An 11,355-nucleotide genomic window follows, 5' to 3' on the forward strand; every position below is an offset into this window, starting at 1 on the left:
AGAGAATGGGTATAGTAGTGAGATTCTGCTGTATCCCAGCACATTTGGGTGTGGAAGGGAATGAAATTGTAGACCAGCTAGCCAAAAGAGCTTTGAAACAAGATATAATTGATGTTAATGTTCCACTGGGTAGAGGTGAGTCCAAATGTAAGATCAGAGCCATTTTGACAAATGTGTAGCAGAAGAGATGGGACTCTGAGCATAAGTATTTACAGTGCATTTGGAAAGTATTCAGACCCCTTCCTTTTTTCCACTTTTTCTTACGCTACAGCCTTATTATAAAATTTATTAAATAAAAACATGTCTTCATCAATCGACACACAATACCCCATAATGACAACGCGAAAACAGGTTTTTAGAAATTCGAGCTAATTTCTTCAAAACAAAAAACAGAAATACCTTATTTACATAAGTATTCAGACCCTCTGCTATGTGACCTGAAATTGTGCTCAGGTGCATCCTGTTTCCATTGATCATCCTTGAGATGTTTATACAACTTCATTTGAGTCCACCTATGATAAATTAAATTGTTTGGACATGGGCTCCCGAGTGGTGCAGCGGTCTAAGGCACCGCATCTCAGTGCTAGAACCATCACTACAGACACCCTGGTTTGAATCCAGGCTGTATCACAATCGGCCGTCCCATAGGGCGTCACACAATTGTCATCCGGGTTTGGCCAGTGTAGGCTGTCATTATAAATAAGAATTTGTTCTTAACTGACTTGTCTAGTTAAATAAAGTTTAAAAATGGTTTATATTAAACAATGGAAACGCACACACCGGTCTGTATAAGGTCCCATAGTGTACAGTGCATGTCAGAGCAAAAACCAAACCATGAGGTCGAAGGAATTGTCTGTAGAACTCAGAGACAGGATTGTGTTGAGGCACAGATCTAGGGAAGTGTATCAAAAAATGTATGCAGTATTTAAGGTCCTCAAGAACACAGTGGCCTCTGTCGTTCTTAAATGGAAGAAGTGTTTGCTCTTCCTAGAGCTGGCCACCCAGTCAACCAGTAATCGGGGGAGAAGGGCCTTGGTCAGGGAGGTGACCAAGAACCCAATGGTCACTCTGACAGAACTCCAGAGTTCCTCTATGGAGATGGGAGAATCTTCCAGAAGGACAACCAATCTCTGCAGCACTCCACCAATCAAGTGTTTATGGTAGAGTGACCAGACGGAAGCCACTCCTCAGTAAAAGGCACATGATAGCCCATTTGGAGTTTGCCAAAAGGCACCTAAAGAACTCTCAGACCATGATTAACAAGATTCTCTCATCTGATGAAACCAATAAGGAACTCTTTGACCTGAATGCCAAGCGTCACGTCTGGAGGAAACCTGGCACCATCCCTACAGTGATGCATGGTGGTGGCAGCATCGTGGTGTGGCAATGTTTTTCAGCGGCAGGGACTGGGAGACTAGTCAGGAAAGATGAACGGAGCAAAGTACAGAGATCCTTGATGAAAACCTGCTCCAGAGTGCTCAGGACCTCAAACTGTGGCGAAGGTTCAACTTCCAACAGGACAACGACCCTAAGCACACAACCAAGACAACGCAGGAGTGGCTTCAGGATAAGTCTCTGAATGTCCTTGAGTGGCCCAGCCAAAGCCCGACTTGAACCCGATCGAACATTTCTGGAGAGACCTGAAAATAGCTGTGCAGCAACACTTCCCATCCAATCAGACAGAGTTTGAGAGGATCTGTAAAGATGAATGAGAGAAACTCCCTAAATACAAGTGTGCCAAGCTTGTAGAGTCATACCCAAGAAGACTCGAGGCTGTAATTGCTGCCAAAGGTGCTTCAACAAAGTACTCAATAAAGGGTCTGAATACTTATGTAAATGTGATTTTTCCGTTTTTTATTTTTAATACATTTGCAAACATTTCTAAAATCCTGTTTTTGCTTTGCCATTATGGTGTATTGTGTGTAGATTGATGAGGGGAAAAAAACAATTTGATCAATTTTATAATAAGGCTGTAACGTAAGAAAATGTGGAAAAAGGAAGGGGTCTGAATACTTTCTGAATGCACTGTATGTGCCCTCCAAAGAAAGGTCAGTGATCAAGATTCAAAGGTCAGATTAGGAAGGAAGAGGTGTTTGCTCGATTGCACTTAAGAAATTGTACATTGAACTTGTGATTACATGTCGTTGGCAAGCATGTGATTGGTTTGTGTCTGGAGTGTATATTGTTGTAAGTATGTTGAAGAGAGGGAAAGTGTAGGGTCATTGATGTTAGACGAGGTTGGGAAAGGATTTGGGGGATGGGGTAAGATTCTATTAGAAGTTAGTAGGGCTCTTTTTTATTTTCTCCGAAGTACTGAGTTAGGTCGGAGGATTTAGAAATGTTAGAAACCGTGATAGACCAAACACTCCAACACAGTAGGTGGCAGCATGCACCTTTAACGTTGGTTTGCGGACCACCATTATATCATAGAAGAAGAAGAGCTCGCGAGATCTGGATGTATTGTACGAGGCTAGTTGTGAACGGAATACGACTTTGTAATGCAGAGTACAGCAGCTTTCACGATTCAATTTACAAACTTGCGCTTTACAATCAAATACATACTTCCATAATTGATGTGTGCAGGACCGCTTGCTTCCGTTTATTTAGCACATGTTGGACCGCCTGCAAGCACATTTGCACGCGCTTATTTGACGCGTATGGGGTTAATTTAGCATCTGCACCTGCTTACTTTACACGCGTAGCATTAAAAGGATTGTGTTTTGACCACGTGCTTTAAAACCTAATCCGGCGTTCCATAATATTGAAGCATGTCGAGGTATCGTCCAGGCACAACGGACGACACATTTGGAGGTGGCAGTTGAGTTGCCTGCTAATCAACATTAGCTATATTGAGAACTGTCAAGCTAGCTAGTACCTGTCTGTTACACTGGACACAAGGGACTGTGGACGAGTGGCTCTACCGCCAGCTACATCATATTATTTTGCACTCAGTTGTTACCATGTGGCCCTGCATAACAATATTTACGCCGTTTCTATTGAAATTAAGAAGCGGGTATGCTTTCTCCAAGGACATTCAGCCAACGTTAGTGTTACCAAGCAAACTGATTTTCAGACCCAGTGTATCATGTACAGGGGCGGGGAAGAAATGGACTCGACCAACAGGATACTACATGGGGTTGAAGACCTACAACAGCCTCCCACAACCAGAAACATCCACTGGTATTGGCTCAGGAAGGAATTGCTACTTGGTATGGAAAACATGGGATTTCATATAGCTACTACTACTGACCTTTCTGGGACGGTAGTAATTATTTGTACTGTCATTGCAGGTATAGCTGTGGACCCACTGTCTATGACCATGCTTACCTGGGGAACCCACTCTCAAAGTATTTTTTTAATTATACAAAAATGAAATGTCATAAGTTTATTTTGCTATACTGATACCGCTGAGTTTTTCTCTCTCTCGTAGCTCCTATGTCAGATTTGACATCATCCAGATGGTTCTATCCAGGGTCTTTGGCATTAATGTCATCCATGTCATGGTCATCAGACATCGATGATAAAATCATCAGAAGAGCTTTGGAGGTAGGCTTATTATACCTCTGATGCAGCACCTATAATTACTATATTGGTATCTACTATACTATATTGGTAGCACAAGATGCTGTTGTGCTGATGATATTGGTGAAAATTTCATAATTTGATTATATTTTTGACATTGCAGAAAAGCATAAATCCAACAGTCCTGGCCAGATTGTACGAAGAGGAATTTGACATGACATGTTAGCCGTGAAGGTGTGTGAGTATGTAATGTTTGTTGGGTGGAAGAAATTAGCTTTTGTTAGCTGTGTACTATATAGTACTTACCCTGCATACATTAATTACTGCACATATATTTGATATGCATGTTTGTTTATATTTTTCAAGGTTCTTCCTCCTGCTGTGCACTTGAGGGTCACTGAGAATATACCGCAAATCGTGGCTTTCATCGAGGGCATCATCAGAAATGAACACGTCTATGCCACAAAACAAGGTATGTCTATATGTAAAAGTTGTTGTTTATACATTCTCAAGCCAAGATCAGTTTGCAAATAGTTGCGGAATCTGAATTCCGTGTGTTCATTCTGCTGCAAGGGACGTGTATTTCGGTATCAGGTCAATCGGGGTCCGTTACGGCAAGCTTATGGGTGCTGGAGATGCAGCTGGTGAGCCTGGTACGTGTTTACATCACTTCATTGTGACATGTTTTTGTCATAGTGACTCTTACTTCCTTTGTGTTTGGAAGACTACAGTCTACAGTATGTTTTTTCAAGACCATAAGCAAGGCAATGATTGACTAACTGATACATGTTTTGGGTAGGAACTCAGCTTTAACATACTGTTTCCAAGGGGACACAGAGAAACGGAACAGCAGGGATGTTGCCCTGTTCCAAGCCGCAGGAGCCCTCTTGGAAGTCTCCCTGGGGCAAGAGAAGACCCGGCTGCCACATCGAATGCGCATATTTGTAAACAACAGCTGGTGCACGAAATCTAAGGAAATCTCTATATTTTGCTCGCCTGAAGTAGAGTATATTGTGAGAAATTGCAGGCCACACTACTTGCCGAGAGAGTTTTCAGATATTATTTTCGTGGCTGTTTATTTACCACCACAGACAGATGTTGGAACTAAGACCGCACTCAATCAGCTGTATAAGGATATAAGCAAACAGGAAACCACACACCCAGAGGCGGCGCTCCTAGTGGCCGGAGACTTTAATGTAGGGATACTTAAATCAGTTCTAACAAATTTCTATCAACATGTTAAATGTGCAACCAGAGGGGGAAAAAATTCAGGATCACCTGTACTCCACACACAGAGACGCGTACAATGCTCTCCTTCGCCCTCCATTTGGTAAATCCGACCACAACTCTATCCTCCTGATTCCTGCTTACAAGCAAAAATTAAAGCAGGATGCACCAGTGACTCGGTCTATAAAAAAAGTGGTCAGATGAAGCAGATGCTAAACTACAGGACTGTTTTGCTATCACAGACTGGAACATGTTCCGGGATTCTACCGATGGCATTGACGAGTACACCACATCAGTCACTGGCTTTATCAATAAGTGCATTGAGGACGTCGTCCCCACAGTGACTGTACGTACATACCCCAACCAGAAACCATGGGTTACAGGCAACATTCGCACTGAGCTAAAGGGTAGAGCTGCCGCTTTCAAGGTGCGGCACTCTAACCCGGAAGCTTACAAGAAATCCTGCTATGCCCATCAAACAGGCAAAGCGTCAATACAGGGCTAAGATTGAATCATACTACACTGGCTCCAATGCTCGTCTTATGTGGCAGGGCTTGCAAACTATTACAGACTACGAAGGGAAGCACAGCCGCGAGCTGCCCAGTGACACAAGCCTACCAGACGAGCTAAATCACTTCTATGCTCGCTTCGAGGCAAGCAACACTGAGGCATTCATGAGAGCATCAGCTGTTCCGGACAACTGTGTGATCACGCTCTCCGTAGCCGACGTGAGTAAGATCTTTAACCTGTTATGGCTAGGGGGCAGTATTTTCACGGCCGGATAAAAAAACGTACCCGATTTAATCTGATTATTACTCCTGCCCAGAAACTAGAATATGCATATAATTATTAGCTTTGGGTAGAAAACACTCCAAAGTTTCTAAAACTGTTTGAATGGTGTCTGTGAGTATAACAGAACTCATTTGGCAGGCCAAAACCTGAGAAGATTCTGTACAGGAAGTACCCTGTCTGACCATTTCTTGCCCTTCTTGATTATCTCTATCCATTACAGTGGATCTCTGCTGTTACGTGACACTTCCTACGGCTCCCATGGGATCTCAGAAGGCGGCAAAAAGCTGAATCGTGGCTTTGCAGGCTCTGGCTGAAAAACATTAGCGTGTTTGGATAGTGGCCAGTAACAGTACTATGAGACTCAGGCTCGTGCACGAGGGGATAGCATGCTTTTATTTTCTCTCTCTTTGTACGTATACACGCTTTCCCGGTCGGAATATTATCGCTTTTTTACGAGAAATTGCATAAAAATTGATTTTAAACAGCGGTTGACATGCTTCGAAGTACGTAGAAGTCCTGGGAGTGCATTCTACAATTTCATTCCCTTCCACACCCAAATGCACTGTAAGTCGCTCTGGATAAGAGCGTCTGCTAAAATGACTAAAATGTAAAATGTAATTCTGACGAAGAACACCAAAGGTAATCAAACTTTTCTAATAGTAAATCGGAGTTTAGTGAAGGCTAAACTTGCTGGGTGTCTAAATAGCTAGCCCTGTGATGCCGGACTATCTACTGAGAATATTGCAAAATGTGCTTTCACCGAAAAGTTATTTTAAAATCGGACATATCGAGTGCATAGAGGAGTTCTGTATCTATAATTCTTAAAATTATTGTTATGCTTTTTGTGAACGTTTATCGTGAGTAATTTAATAAATTCACCGGAAGTTTGCGGGGGGTATGCTAGTTCTGAACGTCACATGCTAATGTAAAAAAGCTGGGTTTTGATATAAATATGAAGTTGATTGAACATAACATGCATGCATTGTATAACATAATGTCCTAGGGTTGTCATCTGATGAAGATCATCAAAGGTTAGTGCTGCATTTAGCTGTGGTTTTGTTTTTGTGACATTTATATGCTAGCTTGAAAAATGGGTGTCTGATTATTTCTGGCTGGGTACTCTGCTGACATAATCTAATGTTTTGCTTTCGCTGTAAAGCCTTTTTGAAATCGGACAGTGTGGTTAGATTAACGAGAGTCTTATCTTTAAAATGCTGTAAAATAGTCATATGTTTGAAAAATGGAAGTTTTCGGATTTTAGAGGAGTTTGTATTTCGCGCCACGCCCATCATTGGATATTGGAGCAGGTGTTCCGCTAGCGGAATGTCTAGATGTAAGAGGTTAAACAGGTCAACATACACAAGGCTGTGGGGCCAGACGGATTACCAGGACGTGTGCTCCGGGTATGTGCTGACCAACTGGCAGGTGTCTTCACTGAAATTTTCAACATGTCCCTGATTGAGTCTGTAATACCAACATGTTTCAAGCAGACCACTATAGTCCCTGTGCCTAAGAACACAAAGGCAGCCTGCCTAAATGACTACAGACCCGTAGCACTCACGTCCGTAGCCATGAAGTGCTTTGAAAGGCTGGTAATGGCTCACAAACACCATTATCCCAGAAACCCTAGATCCACTCCAATTTGCATACCACCCCAACAGATCCACAGATAATCCAATCTCTATTGCACTCCACACTGCCCTTTCCCACCTGGACGAAAGGAACACTTATGTGAGAATGCTATTCATTGACTACAGATCAGCGTTCAACACCATAGTACCCTCAAAGCTCATTACTAAGCTAAGGATCCTGGGACTAAACACCTCCCTCTGCAACTGGATCCTGGACTTCCTGACGGGCCGCCCCCAGGTGGTGAGGGTAGGTAGCAACACATCTGCCACGCTGATCCTCAACACTGGAGCCTCCCAGGGGTGCGTGCTCAGTCCCCTCCTGTACTCCCTGTTCACCCGCGACTACATGGCCAGGCACGACTCCAACACCATCATTAAGTTTGCAGACGACACAACGGTGGTAGGCCTGATCACCGACAACAACGAGACAGCCTATAGGGAGGAGGTCAGATACCTGGCCGGGTGGTGCCAGTATAACAACCTGTCCCTCGACGTAACCAAGACTAAGGAGATGATTGTGGACTACAGGAAAAGGAGGACCGAGCACGCCCCCATTCTCATCAACGTGGCTGTAGTGGAGCAGGTTGAGAGCTTCAAGTTCCTTGGTGTCCACATCACCAACAAACTAGAATGGTCCAAACACACCAAGACAGTTGTGAAGAGGGCACAACAAAGCCTATTCCCCCTCAGGAAACTAAAAAGATTTAGCATGGGTCCTGAGATCCTCAAAAGTTTCTACAGCTGCAACATCGAGAGCATCCTGACTGGTTGCATCATACGGCAATTGCTCGGCCTCCGACCGCAAGGCACTACAGAGGGTAGTGAGTACGGCCCAGTACATCACTGGGGCTTAGCTGCCTGCCATCCAGGCCCTCTACACCAGGTGGTGTCAGAGAAAGGCTAAAAAAAATTGTCAAAGACCCCAGCCACCCCAGTCATGGACTGTTCTCTCTACTACCGCATGGCAAGCGGTACCGGAGTGCCAAGTCTAGGACAAAAAAGCAGTTTTTACCCCCAAGCCATAAGATTCCTGAACAGGTAATCAAATGGCTACACGGACTATTTGTATTGTGGGCCCCCCCCAACCCCTCTTTTACGCTGCTTCTACTCTCTGTTCATCATATATGCACTTTAACCATATCTACATGTACATACTACCTCAATCAGCCTGACTAACCGGTGTCTGTATGTAGCCTTGCTACTGTATATAGCCTCGCTACAGTTTTTCACTGTCTTTTTACTGTTTTTATTTCTATACTTGCCCATTGTTCACCTAATACCTTTTTTGCACTATTGGCTAGAGCCTGTAAGTAAGCATTTCACTGTAAGGTCTACACCTGTTGTATTCAGCGCAAGTGACAAATAAACTTTGATTTTATTTGACTTAAGTCCTCCATGGGTAATGATGGAGAACGGCAAAAAGGATACGATTCATATCTGCATTTGTACTTTTACTTTATTTTCTTATACATGACATTTACATCTTAAAGGAAGTGCTGAGAAAATTTCAAAGTCCTTGAATAATTATATCATGTTAAAGGTAAAGTGTTGATCTACAGTACAGCTACTTTTAAATCAATAAACATCATTAAATGGTTTCAGGCTTGTACTATAGAAAAGGTCATTTGTTTTATAACATGTCTTCGTTCTTCCTAATTGAGGTAATATCTACTTCATGTGTGTCCATCTCTCTCTCTTGTAGGACTTCCTAGAATCTTACTCCGCCAATGAATTCTGAATGTTCTGCCTGCTGACCAAATACAGATCAGGTGTGAATCCTTTTTGGTGGTTTTTATTGTGGTACACTGGTTTTCATTTTACTCAAGTGATGTTGAGCTCATCACTTTTGTTGTTTGCAGCAATCAACTACAGTGACGCCAGCTTGAACGAAGCCCGGAGCTCCCTGGCAACCAATTACTGCCTTCACCCATGATGCCCAGGTCTACATGAGGGGCCAGCTGCAATGCCAGGCTGTGCAAGAGGGGGCATTATGGGAAAGGTAGGGCCTACATCTCCTTTCTGCTATTATACTTATATACAGTGTAATACACCATTGAATACACACACAAGTTCATTCTAGTTCAGGAACATCGCATCAGGAGAGTCACATGCATTCTCAGTTGATTGAGACATTACTGCAATTTTCAATTATGATGCCTTTGTCAAGGTGATATATTTGCTTGCATATTTTACACAAGGTGGGTCACTTGTATCTATGTTTAATAAGTCTGGTTGAACAGTTAATTTTCCTACCATACCCCATGTTCTTCAGACGGTAAGCAGATAAACCTTGACCAATTCCTTGGCGTCTGTGTTTTCAAGGTTAGCTGAAACCAAAGCAAACGTTGTCAGATGACTTTGATACGCCAAGGGTCGTCAACGCCATCATGAGCCTTGTTTACCATGGGAACCGCCATCTTCAGCCCATCACTAAGGTAACCTGTCAAGATGAGAACCATGACAAACATAGCGTACCCCTCTGAGGAACAGGTTCAGGCTAAGAAAGTCAACATCTCAACACAACTAACCTGAATAAGATGTAACATCACAAGTCATACCTTCACAGATTGCATTGAATTGTTACAAAGATGACACAATTTATCATGCAGATTTTCCTGTGTTTCATAAGGGGATGGCTTGTACTCTATGGTGTACCCTGCCTTTTTCCAGTGCAACATATGATTGTGTACATGGTGTGTCTGCACCATTTTAATGGTAAATGTCCATAAACGTAACTTTTTTTTTTGGTGGTTAAAATGGCACCAATTATGGGCTTAACGTCAGGTTAATTATAACAATTTTATGTTACATTTGACATTTTAGCAGACACTTTTATCCAGAGCATACTGGTCCCCCGTGGGAATCGAACCCACAACCCTGGCATTGCAAGCACCATGTAATACCAACTGAGCCACACAGGACCATAAGGGACCATAACCCTAAATGGTTTACTTGTTCCCATATCTCACCTATCTTCACCTTCAGGAGGCTCATTCTGTAGATTCTTCGGGGACCCTAGAGAACGTGGTGGAGCAGTTGGCTCGGTTCCGTCGCGATGTGCGGGCCTTTGCTTTGTCCGTGGAAGACGCCCCTTGGATAGCCCACTCATGCCAGTCCAAGACCACACTCAGAAAGGGTACCCCTCCTCAAAGCCTGCAACACCCTGCGGGAAAGACTTTGCACCTTTGGGAGTACACAAGGGTTAGTGTGTGTGTAGGTCAGTTGGAGCCTCCTCAAAGGAGGAAGGGGGAAGACGATCCTACTCAGTGAATTTCATAAAAATAGTGAAACTTTAAGTTACCCTTTTTAGAAAATCTATACTAAATATATGCACATCAAATAACTGATTTAAAACTCACCGTTTTGAAATGAAGGTCTACAGTAGCCTCAACAGCGTTCTGTCGGGTAGCACCATTGTGTAGCCGGAGGACAGCTATTTTTTGTCATCTGGGTACATTGACTTCAATACAAAACCTAGGACGCTCATGGTTCTCACCCCCTTCCATAGACTTACACAATAATTACAATGACTTCCAGAGGACGTCCTCCAACATATCAGAGCTCTTGCAATATGAACTGACACGTTATCCTACCAATCAAAAGAGTGTGGATATTTACAAGCTAAAATGAATGAGATTTTGGTAGTAAGACACCCAATGGGCTTTTTACATTTTTAGTGCCCCCTTGTATGCTAAGCCGGTAATACCATAAATCCTGGAATGGTAGAAGAACCGTATGAAAATCGGGATAACGCCCAAGCTTTACTGTACTGCGTGATTGTAGCGGGTTTACTAACATGTTACTTCTAGTAGCTATGTTGACTATTATTTTTATTTATTTTTTACCTTTTATTTAACTAGGCAGGTCAGTTGAGAACAAATTCTTATTTTCAATGACAGCCTAGGAACAGTGGGTTAACTGCCTTGTTCAGGGGCAGAACAACATATTTTTACCTTGTCAGCTTGGGGATTCGATCTCGCAACCTTTCGGTTACTAGTCCAACACTCTAACCACTAGGCTACCTGCCGCTTTAGCTAAAATGGTGACAATGATGTGGGCTGTGCTGTTTTTTTCGCTGGGTCACAGACAGCTGTTGTGCTCCAAAGTCCCCAAGTGAAGGTGAGAGGAGGAGAGCGCATAGATGCGGGAAGGAATTATTAATCCAGTGAGGATGATGTATGCA

General features: G+C 43.1%; 1 long non-coding RNA gene across 1 annotated transcript; it reads left to right on the forward strand.

Moving 5' to 3' along the window:
- The first annotated feature begins 2,449 nt into the window (after nt 1–2,449).
- Nucleotides 2,450–10,992, forward strand: LOC115195907 (uncharacterized). Its single transcript, XR_003878774.1, has 8 exons — nt 2,450–3,209; nt 3,291–3,347; nt 3,431–3,546; nt 3,686–3,756; nt 3,889–3,994; nt 8,875–8,941; nt 9,032–9,171; nt 9,495–10,992. It is a non-coding gene; the product is annotated as an uncharacterized LOC115195907 (long non-coding RNA).
- Nucleotides 10,993–11,355: the final 363 nt, after the last annotated feature.

Source organism: Salmo trutta, chromosome 6 (genome assembly GCF_901001165.1).
Source record: "Salmo trutta chromosome 6, fSalTru1.1, whole genome shotgun sequence".
NCBI lineage: Eukaryota > Metazoa > Chordata > Actinopteri > Salmoniformes > Salmonidae > Salmo > Salmo trutta.